This window comes from Chamaea fasciata, unplaced genomic scaffold, assembly GCF_029207755.1.
Source record: "Chamaea fasciata isolate MVZ Bird 193981 ecotype frontalis unplaced genomic scaffold, bChaFas1.0.hap1 SCAF_3, whole genome shotgun sequence".
Lineage (NCBI taxonomy): Eukaryota > Metazoa > Chordata > Aves > Passeriformes > Sylviidae > Chamaea > Chamaea fasciata.
In genome coordinates, this window is record NW_027094088.1 from 15017843 (window position 1) to 15035214 (window position 17372).

The following is a 17372-nucleotide window of genomic DNA, read 5'->3' on the forward strand; positions in this document are numbered from 1 at the left end:
ACTCTTGATACACAATGATGCTATTTTGGAGGTTGGTTTGGTGGCTGGGAGTTGGCACCAGGGTAGTTAAAGCAGCTTGGCTGGGTGGATCCAGGCACTTCCCTTTGCTGAGCCTCAGATGTTTGCCAGTGCTAAAAAAGTAAAATGATAATGGACATAGCGTTGAGCCTCTCTTGAGAAGCCCAGCAAAGTGCTGTAGCCTGTGCTAGGCTGTTTCTGGCCAGCGTTGAACCCTTGGTTGTTCCTGAAACTGGAGTGTTTGCGACACAGGTGCAGCTGTCTGCACTGGCAAAGCAGCAGTCCTACTGTGATTCTTCTTTCCTCATAAAATGGATGGAGGGATTTGCTTAGACTTCCCATATGATGACAGTATATATAAATATTACAAGATGAATCAATTACCGAGTCTGGCTATATTTGCTAAGAGATCTTTATCAGTTAAAACAAGAAGAAATATCTTACCAGTATGGTGAATCAACAAAAGTAAGTGGTGTTTTGAACAGAAAGTAAGGTGCTAAAATATACAATTGGACCCCAAAGCTCAGGCATGTGTCACAAAATTATCATTCTTTTCCAATGCTCAGTGCATCTGCATGTTTTGGGGAAAAGCCTTGGTTTCTGCCAGAACCAGGGCATGCAAGGCTTGTATTTTATTTATCTGTAAGAAAGCAAAATGGATCTGAGGACATGCCTTGGACTGCAGAGCTCTCAGGGATGGTCTTGCCTCCATCCCCTAATTTAAGCATGCCCCTGGACCATGAATACTGGTCCAGTCCCCAGCAGAAAATGGACAAAATGGCCCTGCCTTGGGGTGTCTGTGGTGTTTGGAGAGCAGCTGAATGTCATGGCAAACCACAGCTGCCTCCTCCAGCCCAGCCCGTGCCAGGGTGGGATCCATCCCACTGCCAGCCCCTAGTCTGCAGCCAGGGATTGTACTGCCAGGAGAGCGGTACGAATCATCAGCAACGTGCTCTTATCCCTGGCTTCTTAATGGGCTAAAACCAGTGGAAAACAGAGAGATCATTTTCTATTTTAATGATCAAAAGGGTGTTGCCCATTATTCACAGCCTACACACAAGATGTTATGATTTTCAATTTTCCTGCACTGATCATTCAGTCCATTTGGCAGCTGACCTTCAAGTCGTCATGGTTTTTCAAAAAAAGAAGGAAAAAACCCCAAACAGAAAACCCAAACACCCATTATCAGCATTTCAGACAAGCAAAATAATCGCAGATGAGGCGGTAAGGATCTCACATGCAAAAGCTGTGGGTGAGCTGCCTCTGTTTGCAGCAGCTAGATGTTTTCCTGGCAGTGGGAGAAGCTTGGGTTCAGGAGAGCATCAGCTGGATATTTGGGGTACTGGACATTGCCCTGAAAACAGCTGCAGCACCAAAATGGCACTTTTTGAACAATTTTCTGCAGCTGTTTCTGCATTGTTAGGGACATTTCACATCCCTGCTACTGAAATCAGAGGATGGCAGCAAGTGTTACACAAGAAATTTACTGTCAGTGGTGCATATGGTATTAGCCAGGGACATTTTTAATAACCAAGAGAAATTTCAGCTGAGCGTTGGTCAAAAAAAAGGACATTTTGCCATCCAGAAGCAGCTGCAGCAGGTCCCAGTGCCTGACATCATACAACATACTCCCAAAAAAGTACCACACAGAGATTGCCTAAACAGGCCAAAAGAGATGGTAGGGTCTAAGAAGCAAGTGTTCCTGTGGCTTGAATCTGGAGTAACTTGGTTGAATTGCAGCTAGAAAATAGCCTAATTAAATAGATGTAATGACTTGAATGCCTGCTAGAAGTCAAAAGGACATGCATGTATTTTTCCATCACAATTTTGATTGTGTTTACCAAGTTAAGGGGTAAGATGAAGAAACCTATGTTCCTGTAAATCGTTGATTGGAAAACAGATTTTACTCTCTTTCAGATAATGCTTCCTTGCAAAACAGTAAACTGGAATAAGTTTCAAGATTGAAATCTGTTTAAACAAGAGGCAGTTTTAAAAATGCTTTAATCCTGAGTTGACAGGAATTTAGCCTCCAACTCATACCATAATTGTGAGTGCTCTTGGCGAATCAGTCCCACTTCTGATGTCAGCTCAGGATTTTTCCACTGTAAGATCTTTGAATGAAGAGGACTAAAAGCCATATACAAAGCCAGTCAAACATGGATCACATTTCTACTGGTTCATTATACACAGTTTGCAAACAAAAATTAGGTATTTTGGGCTTGGCACCCCTTCATTCACAGAGATGTGGTTATGGATCCAGGAGGCAGCGACAGCTGAGGTGCAGCTGCTTTGCAAAGTGGTGCAGAGGCATTGGCAGAGGATGTGTAGAGCTGGTGGTTAAGGAGACTGTGGAAAAACCCACTGGTGGTGTGCAGGGAACATTCCTGTGTGTTTTTAATGCCATGACACATGATTGAGTATGAATTCTCTACATCTGGGAGGATGTCAAATTCCAGGTGACATTTGGAATGTTGCAATTAAGCTACTACAAAGACTTTTGAAATAAACAGGAGAACAAATGTTGCCTGGGATGTGTATGTGAGTACTCTTGTCTTTTCTTCTGAGCATGGAGAGTGGGAGGTGAGGCAGAAGCACCTCCTGGGTGAGAGACCCCCTTGGAAATGTATGGAGACCTCAGAGCCATATGTGGAGACCCCACAACTCCCCAGATGCTGGGTGAACTGTGTATGGTCAAGCAGAGGCAGGTGGGGTAACAACTGGTGGGATGTGCTTCCAATGTACCTGATGGTCATCTTAAATTCTGCAGCTGAGTGATCCTTTGCTTTGCGATAAAATATAGACCAGATGGAAGCTGTTTGCTCTGTAAACAGTTACAAGGAACTCCTGATATATCCCCTCTCCACAACTTCCATTCAAATCAATAGAAGCCATCTGTCCAAGGGATTAAGATAAATCTTGGGAATTCTGATATTGACTAGAAAGGCACTTAAAAGATCAATCACAATGTGAAGAGGGAAATGTCACTCCACCAAATGTGGAGGCTTGCTAATCTTGTCAGATAACATGGACCCAGAGGGCAAACCTTTCTGGTTTATAGAACCAGGAAAAGCTCTATCGCTCTCCCCATCTCCTCAGCTAAATAAAATAAGCCCCAGCAAGTGCTGGTGCTGGGCATAGGCTGTGGATGGCACCTGCTGCTGCAGTGTCCAGCCAGACACAAAACCTGCGAGAGCTGGTGTGGCAGCCCCTGCCTACCAAAACACACACAACTTATTTTACTGGCAGAAAGGACAAGGGTGGAAGAGTTATGCTGGGCCCAGCAGTGAAGGGGAGAAGGAAATTTTTGGCTGTTTACCACTCATTTCACTGATATCGGATGTCCCCAAAATTGCTGTGCCAGGGTCTCCCATGCTTCCAAGAAGTTAAGATTTTCAGACTGTTTCAAATTCTTCACAATTCCAGCCATAAAGTTCTCCATCATAGAGTGTGGTGGGAAAATCCTAGTACCCTGGTAGATATTCATAATTACAGAAAATACCTTCTTTTGTTTTTAATAATTACCCTTTTTACACCACTATATTTTGATGTTACTGTTCAAGTACCTTCCTGACTTGCAAATATATCCCTAAGGAGCCACCATCTACCTCAGCTCATTTCCTAATGGAAAAAAAAAAAAGAAGTTCACTGAGGTCTGCTCTCCAAGAAGGCAACAAAACAAATGAGTGGAAGAGAAAACTCACCTAGATGAGTGGCACCAGCAGCTCCTACAGCTGCTCGTGAGGTCTCTCATGAGGTCTCTCAAGTGGCTTGTCCTGGTGTAGGCAGAAGGCCACTGTGAAAGCATCCAGTCTTGGTGCAAATCAGGAGGTGGAAGAAGGCAGAAAACTCAATGGGAGATGATTTCCCTTGTTTCTGCTGCTGGTGGGAAGCTCATCCATGCTGCCCTCAGGTAAGCCTGGGTTGGCTTGCTTGGACGCTTGTTGACCCCTCTAGGAGTGGATACATCGCTGCCAGCCATGTCATGCATCGTTCTCCAGGCCCCCAAAACCCTCTCCAGAGGCAGGAATGTAAAAATAGCCCATAATCCAATTTATTACAGCAGGATCCAGCCCTCACATAAAGGCTGCATCTATATTTACATTACTGGGATGATGGGGCTGCCTCAAGTTCCCAAATGTGTCGCTGGGATTTTATCCCATGCTCATACCAGTACTGGCTCGGTGTCCAGGCTGCCTGCTGGCATGTCACTGCTGTGCCACACTGGCTTCCCTCCTGTCCAGGATCCCCACAGTGGGCACATGTGCATTTCTGACACTTCCATCCTGTACCCAGCTCACTGAGACGTGGCAGAAGATATGGCCCCAGTTTTGAGAGAAGTGAACGTGCAGGACAGAGCCCTGCATGGGGCTTGTGTTTAAGGGATGAGACAATTACAAGTGATTCATTAGACCTTGTGCACTGAGATTTGGGGGTTTATCATGTGTTGGGGTTTTGAGTAGTTCCAGACACTGAGTTGCAAACTTCATTGGGTTGAGATGACTGTTGCTGGGACTGGGTTTCATTGTCCTCCCATCTCCAGTGGGCACCTGACCACACACACCCAGAAACACACTGACACCTTCAAGGTGCTGGAGTGAATCTAGAGAAAGAAGCTGGTGAAGGGTCTAGAGGGTAAATCCCATGAGGAGTGACTGGGGGAGCTGGGGGTGTTTATCCTGGAGAAGAGGAAGCTCGGGGGTGATCTTATCACTCTCTCCAACACCCTGAAAGGAGGGTGTGGCCAGGTGTGAGTTGGTCTCTTCTCCCAGGCAACCAGTAACAGGGGTAGAGGACACAGCCTCAGGTTGTGCCAGGGGAGGTTCATGTTGGACATTGGGAAGAATTTCTTCATGGAAGGGCTTGCCAGGCATTGGAATGGGCAGCCTAGGGAGATGGTGAGTCCCTGAAGGTGTTCAAGAAACAACTGGGCATGGCACTCAGTGCCATGGCCAAGTTGATGTGGTGGTGTTCGATCAAGGGTTGGACTGGATGATCTCAGAGGTCTTTACCAACCTAACTGATTCTGTGATTCTCTACACCAAAAAGTACATTTTGTACAACTGTAGCATTTATTCAGGAAGATTATATAAAGGTTAAAATCCACCTCACTCTAGTCATGTAACCAGTTATTTTGGTGGAAATGACGCTATTTGAATGAGTGTTCCAAAAAAGTTTTCACCTGAAATGCCCCTGAAATGTGCTGTACAAGCCGTTAAAGCCCTCACCATGCCCACCGTTTTTCTCTTTGCTTTTATCCACTCTAATTTGTCTCTTACCCCATTTAATCCTCTGCCTGCTTCTAACCATCCTCTGTTTCCTTCCCACTTCTTTATTCTCCCAAACTAACACAAGAGCTGTGTGTGACCCTGTGACCTGCTGAAATCGGTGCCAAAGCCTCCATGGCTGAGCTGATCACCACATCAGCTCTAAAAATTTATCACACCCTCACATTTGCACTAAATGTCCTTGTTCCCCTTCACACCCCGATTCCTTCAAAGGACAAAATTCTGTCACTGGGGGTAATTAAAAACAGTTCATATCCTGCTAGGATTTGAAAATCTGAGTGCCAGGGAATCAAGGCGTTTGCTGGTTTTGGTGGAAACGAACTCCCACAAGAAACATATAACTTAATTTTGCTGTCAGATGTTCCCACAGACTCCTCTTGAAAGTCAACCAAAGCTGTATATATGTGCCTGAAGTCAGTTTTAAAAAAGAAATTACATTTATATTTAGATTGTCACCCTCCAGTCATTCAAAATGGTTCATGTGGGAAGTTTATAATGCTATGATCAAACCCTTTATTTTGGAATTTATTGACTTTTGAGTGTCACAGATCATCTGCATGAAAATTTCTGATCACCTTTAACACACACATCATGTTGACACCAGGAGAGATGGTCCTGAGTGATCCAGCCCTGGAGCAATGGCAAACAACAGGGGACAATTTCCCTTTGGGCATTGGCAGAATTAGGAGAAGGAACCCTCTTCCCTCACCCCAACAGCTGCAGGTGGATGCCTGTTGGGCGAAGTTTTATGTCCATACGACCACCACCACCTAAATGTCAATCAGCTGGCAAAATACTGCATGTATGGCTCCCTTGGCCAAGGAAGTTCTTCTGACCTTCTCATGTTCCTGGTGAACCAGAGAAAGGAATAACAAAATACTTGGTGGGGAGGATCCAGGGCAGCTGTGACTGATGTGCCTGGGTTTGTTGTGCTAAGAGTGGCCATCTAAATGGACCTTTCAGCTTTCAGAAAGCTTTGGTCTCCTGCCAAGGGCAGGCCTGTGCACTGGAGGCACATGGATACTGACAGACAAGTTCTGTGCTGTTCTTTGGATCTTTTGTCTCCCAAAAGAGATAAATCCTCCATCCTCGCTGAGTTGCAGACCAGTGGTCCCTACCCCTTCCTGGGGAAATTATATGGGACAAGTGACTCCAAGTCTCTGCTCTTTTAGTAGGAAACGTGGCAATTTGAGAGTGTCTTTCAAATAAAGGATTTCTGCTAACCTGTGATGTCCAGGGAAGAAAAACAATTTAGCTGAACACACTGCTGGAGCTTAATGACATGGAAAAGCAAGTGATGAAATCAGTGGAGGGACCAAACCAGAAGGACTCCTCTGGGGTAAGATGAAGAGGGACCTTTGCTTTATCCATGTGCTTCAGGCTCTCCCCAGCTCATTTCTGCCTGGTCAGATAGGGTCAGAATTCTTCTCCTGCACTCCTGGCCAGAGCTGTGTGCGTGCCAGGAGCTGCAAAAGCCCATGTCTCATTACATCAACCGCATTTGCAATGCAAAATCAAACCAATTCATCTGAATCGTGCAGGGAGAGAAACATTCACCCCTGAAATCTCTGCAAATCAGGTAAAACCCATCAGCAATGGAAAGGGAAAAAGCCAATATGGACAAGATTATTCATACCCGTATAATCATGTTGGTTTGTACCAATATTTATTTTTATCTCTCATCTTTGAAAATGTAGGTATAATTAAGTAACCTCTCATGAGCATCATCTGTGCTAGTATTGAAGAAGTGAAATATTCCTATGTAGATCTAATAGTTGATGGTAAATGTTAGCATATCCTTGAGATCTGCAAGATCATTAAAGCAGAAATTACCTCATATTAAAAATGGTTATAGGCAGTTACAGGCTGTATCCACAGCCCTTTAGAGAAAAAAAAAATGAATCATCAAGGATAATTTTTTAGTCATTGTTACCATCTGAAGTGCAATTACCTTTTTTTCTAGCCCATCAGAGCATTTTCAATAATGAGAAGCCTGTGGATGAATCAGGTACTCCATCTCAGCTCCCTTCTGTCGCTGGTGATTTCCAAGCATCTTGTGATCAGCTGTAAGTTTCTCCACAAGCCTCTGAATAAGAAATTTTTGGCATCCTCATTTCATATACATTATATGATGGTCTCATGAGTCTTTTCCAACCTGAATGATTCTGTGAGTCTATACAGAGAAAGATACCAGAGAGTCAAGGACTTGTCCACCACAGTATGGGAGACCTGTGCAGGAATTAACAGCAAATCCTTGAGCCCCAGACCAGTGTTGTAGGCAGCACATTTTGCTCCTGAAAACTATCAGAGTCCTGACCCTACAAATCTTGAGCACCTTGGCTCACACAGAAACACAGAGTGTTCAGCAGTTTCTGAAATTTCCACCAGACCAACTCCCTTGTGCACACAAAGTTGGTAAAAGTGGACACCAGGCCACTGAGAGTATTATTGCGAAAGGGAACTAAAAGAGCTGAAAGCAGATGTTGCCACGTAAAAAACTGGTGGGGACAAATCCTCCCACCGTGCAGGTATCAGAATTAGGAAGCAGGAATTGGAAAGCAGCTCAGCTCAGTTGGATTGTAACAAAACATCCATTTATCAAAGTAGTCTAAAAAAAGCATAGCTCTAGGTTTTGAAACTGCCAGTGAAAAGATAGCTGCATCTCTCAGCAACTTTTAAAGCTATCCTAAAAATTACTTTATTTTTGCTTTGTACCTAGGCACTGAAAAGTCAATGAGCTAACTTTTTAGAAGTTTTTTTTATGGTATCACATCCCATCCTAAATGCATTTTGATCTACACTGCAATGCTGTAAAAAAAAATTGCATCAAAAGTGCACGTGAAAACAATTGTGAGGGGTTGTTCATTCTTTTTGATTGGTTTCACCTACAAAGAGCAGAGACTACAAAGAAACCTGGACACACAGACAGGCTCTGCTGGAAAGTCCCCAGAAATATCACAGCACCTTCTTGCTAGATCACATAATTTTATTTTCCAAAGCAAATGGAAACCTAACCAGTGCAAAATCCTGCCTCATGTGAGGGGTGCTCCTGCTTGCTTTTCCACAGAGGTGGTGAAGATGGCTACAGCCAGCACATTCCATCAGAGGGCTCATACACCCTCTGAGCATATCCACAGTAGAAAATCCAACATTCCTCAGACAGAGGCAGCAGCCAGTGCAGGTGGGGATAGCTCCCTGTGCACTGCCATGCACGGGGGTCAGATACCTAAAGCCAAATGTGGGGACACCTCGGTGCCTCTGGGGGAGTTTGGGCTGCATTTGGGGGCTGTCCAGCATCCATCTCAGCAGACCTTTCTCCCAGGGCTATTCCTGCACAACTGAGAGGGATAGGGACACCATGGGGGTCTCAACACATCATCTGGGGTGTTTTAGCCATTTCTCACCTTCCTGCCTCTCACTTTGGTGAGACCTGAAGGACACCTCAGGATCCAAACTCTGAGCAGGGGAATGGGTGCCCCCACAATGTCCAGGTCTCCCTGGCAAGGTGGCTCTTGGGCTCCTGCATCAGCTGCAGTGCCACAGGGCACCAGGCAAGGCAACAGTTACGCAGACACTGTGACACTCAACTCCCTTGTCAGCCTGGGGCAGCATCCGGAGCACAGCCAGCATCAATCCCATTTGCAAGCAGAAGATGGTTTGGCACTGGTGGCCAAAGAAATGCTCCTGGATGCCCTTCAAACAAATAAATACATAACAACTCCAGCAGAGGAGATTCAAAAGCTGTTTTTTAAAAAATATAATTTTATTAAAGGGCTTTAAAGAAATTGTCTTTGCCCAACAGAAGGAAAGGAGGGCTGGCGGGTTGGCAGGAGCCTGTTGTTCAGGGTGACACTGCTGCTCACCAGAGGTCTCTCAAAGAATCATAGACTTACAGAACCATTATGGTTGGGGAAGACCTGCAAGATCATCAAGTCCAATCATTAACCCAGCACTGCCAAGTCCACCACTAAAGTGTCCTGGAGTGCCACATCTACATCACTCTGAAATAGTTCCAGGGATGGAGACTCCACCATGTCCCTGGGCATCCTGCTCCAATAGTTGACAACTTTTACCATTTCCTAATCATTTCCTAATATCCAATCTAACCATTTCCTCTCATCCTTTTTATCTGGCACATTTGCTCTCTGCCCATCAGCCCTTCGACTCAGCAGTGGCACCATTCCCACAGCTCTCACTTCTGATGAAAATGGGGTGCTGACCTGGAAAATCTGCACAACCTGCCAGCAGAGAAACAACCCCCATAAAAAAATCATTCCAAGACTCTGCTGGTACCCACAGATCCCCAGGGCCAAGGGGAAGGTTTCTCAGGGCAAGAGATGACTTTTATATGCTCAAGTTAGCACCAGTAGCACCCCATATAGTCAGGAGGGGATGCATTCACTGCATCATTCAGCACTCTCAGTCATCTTTGCTCTAAAATATTTTAAAACCCCAGAAACTGCAGCTGTGTGTTATCAGCATCAGTCCTATACCCTCCAGTATTTTTCTAGCACCCCACTGGTGTTTAATACCCCATGCTGGCAGCTCTGGCAGTCTGGGAGCACCATCCTTCAGACAGCTTGCTCCTGCTTGGTTCAGAGCTTTCTTGTGCAGGCAGGCAATTTGTTGTGGGTGGTATTAAAGCACCTGCAAGGCGGACGTTGAGGCCATGAAGAGAGCTCTGAGTAGGCAATATTCGCCTTGTGAGTGGTGTGGTGTTCAGTTCAAACTGCAAAGGTTTGCTCTGATTAAAGGCCACAGGCAGTGGAGACACTCCAGGGAGAGAGAAGTGACAGGTCCCCACCTGGATTTTCTTCCCCCACTGCTGAACAAATGTAGTAATTCAAACCCCAATATATTATCAATGGACATTTCTATCTGGACAGGCTATAGAGTTGCAAGCCACTAAAAATATGGCTTAGAATAAATGCTGCTCTCCCCAGAGAGGGGCTGAGTGGGGAGGCAAGGGTGACACCCAAGTGGTTTTATTTAGGGAATTCAGTGGGGAAGCAAAGAGCCTGTCTCCCTTCAGGACATCAGTGAGGATGCCTGTCCATGTGCTTTTCTGCTCTGAACTGGATAAACACCAACATCTTTCTATATAATTTCTTTGGAAATCATTTTTGGCCACTCAGTCCATTTTAAGACAGGAACTGCTGACTTTCAGGGTACATTGAAGCTGAGAACTTATTTCTGTTAGGCTGGTTTCTAGCTGGTCTCTGAAGCTGCTACAAGCAGAGCCCAGCCAGGGTTTTTCCACAGCTCACACTCTGACACAGAGTCTCACATCCTACTCATGACAGTTTGTCCCCTCCCATGGATATTTTCAACATGGCCTTACAGAGGTGCAGAACAGTGGGAAAAAGCATTTCTAGAAAGGTGAATTGTCAGTAGGCACAAGACAACCTGATGGCACCAAGCTTTCTGCCATCCAAGTCCTGGAGCTGTTCTGCCGGCACACATTCAGAAGCATCAATCACTGCAGCCACTTTCCTCTTCAGCAGGAACTGAAATGGAATTTGCCAGTGTATACAATCTTTTAAAAGAAGAAATAGGACTATTTTAAAATAAGAACTAGGACTATTTTCGAGTGCAAACAGCTTTTGTTGGTTTGTTTGTGTGGCTTTTTTAGAGCAGTTGTGAAGGGCACCCAAAAATTACAGCCTCTCCCACCTGACCCACACTTCAGCCTTCAGGTTCAGGACTCCATCCAGTTTCAGAGGGCTCAGGGCTTGTTTTCACTACCCAAGGAAGTAAGAATTGAAACATCGCACACAGACTCATGGTGACCTTGTCCTGCTCTGTTTAAATTGGTGCAGATTTTGTCACTAACTCACGTAACAGCAAAATCAAGCAGCCTGTGGTACGTGAAGTGAAAACCCTGTGGTTGTCCCTTTGTACCACTTCGGTTTAAGCCCATGCTCCTCATGGCTGGGCTCCTCCTCTCCTCCCTCTTTGTCTATCCAGTTCCACAGCACTAAAAACAGGCAAATTTACGTTGAGCAATTGCACTGTGCTGGCTACAGTGCAAAGCAGGACTGTATTTGGGGATACACTAAACTGCAGGAGAGGCAGAGAAGAGCATCCCTCCTTCAGCAACCAAAGGTGTCCAACACCATCCTAAAGGTGTACAAGGCACTTGACCACTACAGCCATGGGAAGGTTTTCCAAAACCCTCCTGACTGATGGTTATGGAGGTTTCTTCGAGCTCCCTGTGAAATGCATTATTGGCTGCTTGCTCTCTATAGATCAGATGCATCGCAATCTATTTTCTAGACTAATTTTCCCCATTTGGATGAAGATCCTACTTGGGCAGGCCTCATAAAGGGACCCAAAGCAGGCACAGCAGGTCAGGATTTCATACCAGGCTTCCCTCCCATGCTACTGTGTCCTCTTGGAAGGGCCAAAGAGCAGATTTTCAGGCATTATCTGCAAATGTCAGATTACTGCACTGGTTACCATACTCCCCCAAAAAACTCCTAGTTCACATTAAACACCTTCAAGCAGCCTGATGCCTTGCATGATATCCTTTGATAAGGGTAATAGGAAAACAAAAATCCTAAGTGCATGCCTCAGGATGGGTGGGAGATGCATCAAAGCCTTGGATGGTTTGATTTCCTCTCATGTGCACAGGATAAATAAGCATCTAGCTCTGATGGAGATCAATTTTCATTCTTAAAAAAAAACAAACAACAGTAAAACCAAACTTTGTAGATACTAAAGGGTAAGATACTCATCAGCTTTCAAAGTTTTCCAGTAAGAAAATTACACTTTTATCTACAAACTACACTCCAGAGAGAAATTGAACCATTGAGAACTACTGAGAGCACAACAGCATTAGTGTGGATTCATGGGCCAAATCAACAGCCACTCTAATCTCAGGGTAAGAAAAAAGTCTTTACTTCATGCAGCTCTTCTGATTCACAGTGAATGAGCACATCTCTTACAAGAGAGATTACAGAGTTAATCCTGTGTCTCTCTACAGCAGAAAGATAAACAGCACTGCAGTTTTCTCATAACCAGTGTTGTATCATACTACATCATGCTTGAAATCCAGCCACAGCAACACAGAAAGAGGGGCTTCTGCAAGGTTTCCCTTTCAGAAATTGATTTCCTTCCCAGAGCAAAAACAAACAAACAAAACAAACAAAAAAACACCCCCAAAAAACAAACAAAAAAAAACCCCACACAAAAAAAAACAAAAAAAACCACACACACCCCCCCCCAAAAACAACAACAACAAAAAAACCACAAAAAACCACCCCAAACCAAAAAAACAAGAGCCATTAAAATGTTACTGTAGGGGAAATTGTACATCAGATGACCAGGAATATGACTCAGGTCTGCTAGAGCCAGGTTAGCTCTGCTCCAGGGCTGTGTCACTGCATGACAAGGAGAGGTCCAAGTTGGGGTCACACAGGAGCTTCACCCTCAGAACATCAAATATTTTAAGCAAGCCACCCAGTCATGAAAGTACTTCATAGTGCTGGTGGTCTACTGCCTGCTTAGCAAGTGCTGCTCATTTTCTGGGGCAACCTCAAACAGGTGGTTTTGGTCTCAGATGACTTTCTTTAAGTTAAAGGCAGTAACTACATCAAAACAGCAGAGGCCAAATGAGTGCTGAAATAGCACCTTCCAGAGCACTTCCAGAGAAAGGCCAGCCTGTGCTGGGGGCCCGGGCTCCTACAGCAACCCCAGGGTGGCCCCAAACTAGACCGAAGGAGACCACGCCGTGGACTCTGCACTATCAGAGCTACCCCAGGTGGCTGCTCTCACCTGGTGCAGTCACTCTTGTCATGAAGTGCAGCTTTTCAACCCTGGGGGCTACTTGAGGTTTCACTAGGGATGTACATCCACAGAGAGAGAGAGCATCTCACGGGGCTCTATGCACACCTCCCCCCCCCCCCCCCGCAATTTCCTGTCCCTTCATCACCAGCCTTGGGCACTATAACCCACACCCTTTTATACAGCAGGCACAAAGTAAGCAAAAAAGGCTTCTTTTTTTTACCTTTTAATGTCATTGACTGCCACCAAGGTGTGAGCGAATTGTGACAGTGCATCCCAGTGTCCCTGAACTGAATGACAAATGCCACAGCACAATGAAGAGATGAAAGATGACTTCCTGCAAGCAGAAAGGGAGCGTGAGCTTGAAAAATCTATTACTGCCCAAGGTGAAAAGAGTCGCTAGGTACAGAACCCAAAACTCCTATGCTGCCCTCCCAGATGATGGCAAAAAAAGACTGCAGCCAGAGCATCTGCACTAAAATGAGCATCAGAATAATCTTGCTGGTAATTTGGGTGTTGAGCATTGATATGAAGCTTGTTTTTTATTTTTACCTTCTTCATTAGCACATGAAACCATAAGGAAACTACTTGCCATTATGTTGAGACCCTGAAAACCAAGAAAGGGACACTCAGGGCAGAAACAATCTCCAGCAGAAGGATACAAGGAAGAATTACTGCAAATATCCAGGCAGAAGGGAATTGCTTCTGAACGGCATTTCCCCAATCACCTAAAACCCGCAAGGCTTGCACCATGGTAACACATGCTGTCATTCCTTGCAAGGCTTGGGACCACATTCTGACAGCTACATTTCTGATCCTTTGTAGAGTTGTTTTTTGTTGAACTACAGGCCCTGGGGACGAGGTGCAGCGCATGGCACAGTTTGCTGGCTCGCTCTCAGTCTCCCTACAGTGCCATTCTGGCTGCACCTGCACAGGGAGAGCAGGTCCCCAGGCAGCTCTGGATGGGGTCAGGTGGGTGCAGAGAGGTTTAAAAGCTTGGACTGCCTGCTGTGGCATCTGGGAACAGCCACACAAGGGAAACCAGCAGGCATGATGAAAAGACTGGTATTCTGTTGTCTGAAGTCCACAGTGGTAGATGTTTTCCTGAAGTTTTGTGTACAAAAATAAAGGGGCAGGACAGAAGACATTTCAAGATCTCAGTATGAAAAAAATCATGTTCCTCAGGGTGTAAAGCAGCATCATCAGGCAGGCACAGACACTTTAGGAGTGTTGCCCAGCTTCCTGCCTCCCCCACAGCACGGTACAGCAGCAGGCTGGAGATGGGACCAGACTACCAGAGTGATGTGCAGCAGCCCTCCCTGCGCAGGTCTGCTCTTTGCCATGGCAGCTGGGGCCACTGCCAGAGTCCACAGCAACACACGGGAACAGATGCCTAATTTTTGGAGAAAGAAAGAGCATATTGAAGCCACCCCGTGCTAGCACATCGCCCTGACAAGCAATGACTGCAGCATGCAGCAGGATGGGTGGATTAGTGGGGGAAATATTCTCGTAAGCACAGGCTATTTATTCTCAGCTTTTCCCTTGGCTCTCGTTGTTTAGCACAGCTGTTTTCAGTTTTCCAACTGTCCCCACAAAGACAAAACGATTACATCCTTAAGGAGGCTGCCACAGAAATCCAGCAGCTCAAACCGGGTGCCAAGGCACCTTTTCCCCACAAAGGCAAAGAAGCAAAGGCATTTTCTCGCCTCTAGGAAAGCACAACTCACTGCAGCTGGAGGAGCAAACACAACCTGTGATCTGCTTTTCATGACCGTTTCCCTCAGCTACAGGCACTGCTGCTAGGTAAGGTAACAGGGGACACCAAGTCAGGAGGGTAAGTCCCAGCTGCTACTAGAAATGATCAGAAATTGTCACTTCCCTCTTTAACAGCAGAGGTTGGTTCCTCTCACTTTGACTGGCAAAGCAGCATGTGCAGAGATGTATCTACCCCTGTCCCATCCCATGCAAATAAAAGGCTCTGCTGGCAGCTGAGAGAGACACATACATAAAGAAGCACTGCAAGATGCTCCCCTGTATACAGGAACAGCGCAGGAGCTTGGCAGGAATAGAGAGAGGAAAGGCAACAGACTGGGAAAGGCAGCTGCAAGGCTGGGAGAGGAACAGGAGTATATGAGAGACAACTGCTAACAAGGCTTTTTCAGCAAACAGCATCAAGAGCCAAGTTATACCTGCAAGGTATAACATCTCAGAAAGACAGCACCTTTCCCCCGTATTTAAGGCTTCAGATTCCTGAGGCCGCTTCTTTTCCTTATTCCCAGGTCAGCAAGAGGCAAAGCATTCAATGCGTGACCTCATACTACTTCAGATGCAGAGCAGTGACTGCTCTCCCTTCATTTTTCAAATAAATCTGCCCCACTACAGAATAGCGAGACCAGTTGTCTCACTGCTTGATATCCAGAGAAATTGCTCAGCCTGTGTAGTGGCTAAGTGTTCAAAAACTCATTAAATTAATGCCATGAAAACCAGTTTAAACCACATGGTAATCTTGCACCAAACCAGATGAAACTGCTCACACAACCCCACACCTCAGCAATGAGCTCTCCCCCAGGCTTCCCAATGTCTGGAAAAGTTAGACCACGAGCACTCCCGGTCACTTACAGGGTGGTTGTCAGCCCAGAACAGCCACATGCACTAAGAGCAAATGCAAAGTTGTGATGCTCTGCAAAGCCAGGCCACTGATGGGCCGGTTGCCAAAAACAGGGATCTGGAGCTCTCCAAGGATTAAAAGTCTCCTCAAAGCAGTGTCAGTGCAGCTGCCAGTGGCAAGGACTCACCTCAGTCCCATTCCTGCCATTTCTGATTCCAGAACCACCTCAGCTCCAGCAGAAAAAACAGACACAGGGCTACTCGGCGACTGCATTATTTGAGATAAACAGCTGCAGGCACAGCTGCAAGCAGGAATATGCAGAGACTAGTCCAGATCTGGCAGGCAGCATTCCCTAGATTTGTGAGCTTGATCCCTGGAGTCATCCAACCCTAACAGGAGCCTTTGACCACAACCCAAGAGGTAAACCCAACACTTTCTCATCAAGCTGGCTACCAGGTCCTCCTGATCACTAAAAGGGCAGGGAAATCATCAAAGGAAAATTAATTCCTTCAGCGTTTGCTCATGTCCCCACTTCTGTTTTACCCCACCAAATGCAGTTTTCTTCATAAAGGGCCTTCTAGATGAACAAAAACAGCAGAGACCAAAAAGACCACTTGCCTGCAGCATTCAGTGCCCAGCTTTCTCAGGTGAATGAGCAAAGAGAACCTTGCATCTTATTCAAGGCTAGCAGTACATGGCCTCACCGCTCAACAGCCTTGTTAAGTTTCTTTTGAAACTGATTATCTTTGCATCCCTGGCACAGCTCTGTAATAAGCAGACAACTTGCGGAATTGCTCCTGCCCCATAGGTACATTTCTGAACAAAAAGCTAAATTGGAACTAGCAAAAATAGCCACCCCGCCTGCTCACATGAAATCACACTACCTGTAACCCAGTTTGCAAGCAGCACTGACATATGGAGACTTAACCCTGCCTGATCTTCTCTTGCCTATATCCAGTAGCAGAGGGAGGGGGAAGTGTAGTGTAGAAGAGAAAAACAGTTCAAAAGATTAGTTTTAAAATCTTGTTAACTTGCACCCTTCTTCCTTCTAAGTGTTGAAGAGCATGGGAAAAACAGAATCTTCTTTGCAGATACATGAGACCCTTTCTGAAGCACACAGAAGGTGCTGCACAAAGCTGGTCCATCACTCCTGAGTAACACACAAGCACTGTTCACCCTCAGACAGGCAAACCTGGCCACGCAGGAACATCTCTATCAGCCCCCGACTGCAATACAAAAATAAATGCAGCCTGTCCTCAGCACACTGCAGACACACAGAGCTGATGCACTGCATCCGGAAAGGAAAGAGTGGACACAAAGAACATAAACAAAGGGGACTGAAGCAAGCAGAGAAGTGGACCCTCTTGCTGGTAGCAGCTCAGTGAGGAACTTTTTGGTGAAGCAGACACTTAAAGTGCACACAGGGTCAAAGGGAAAACAGAGAAATTCCTGGAAGAGATGACCTCAGATGGTTTTATGCCTGTTCTCTTGGTTACATGGACACGACGCTGAGCAAGGGGCATCTTTGCTCAGATCACAGGGATCTCAGCATACACAGGAAGAGGCTGTCAGTACTAGCCATTCCAGCCTCACAGGAACTGCCCCTTTATAGCAATACCTAAAGCAGTTTGATCCAGCATTTTTGGATACTTTGGTGGTTGAAACAATCAAAATTG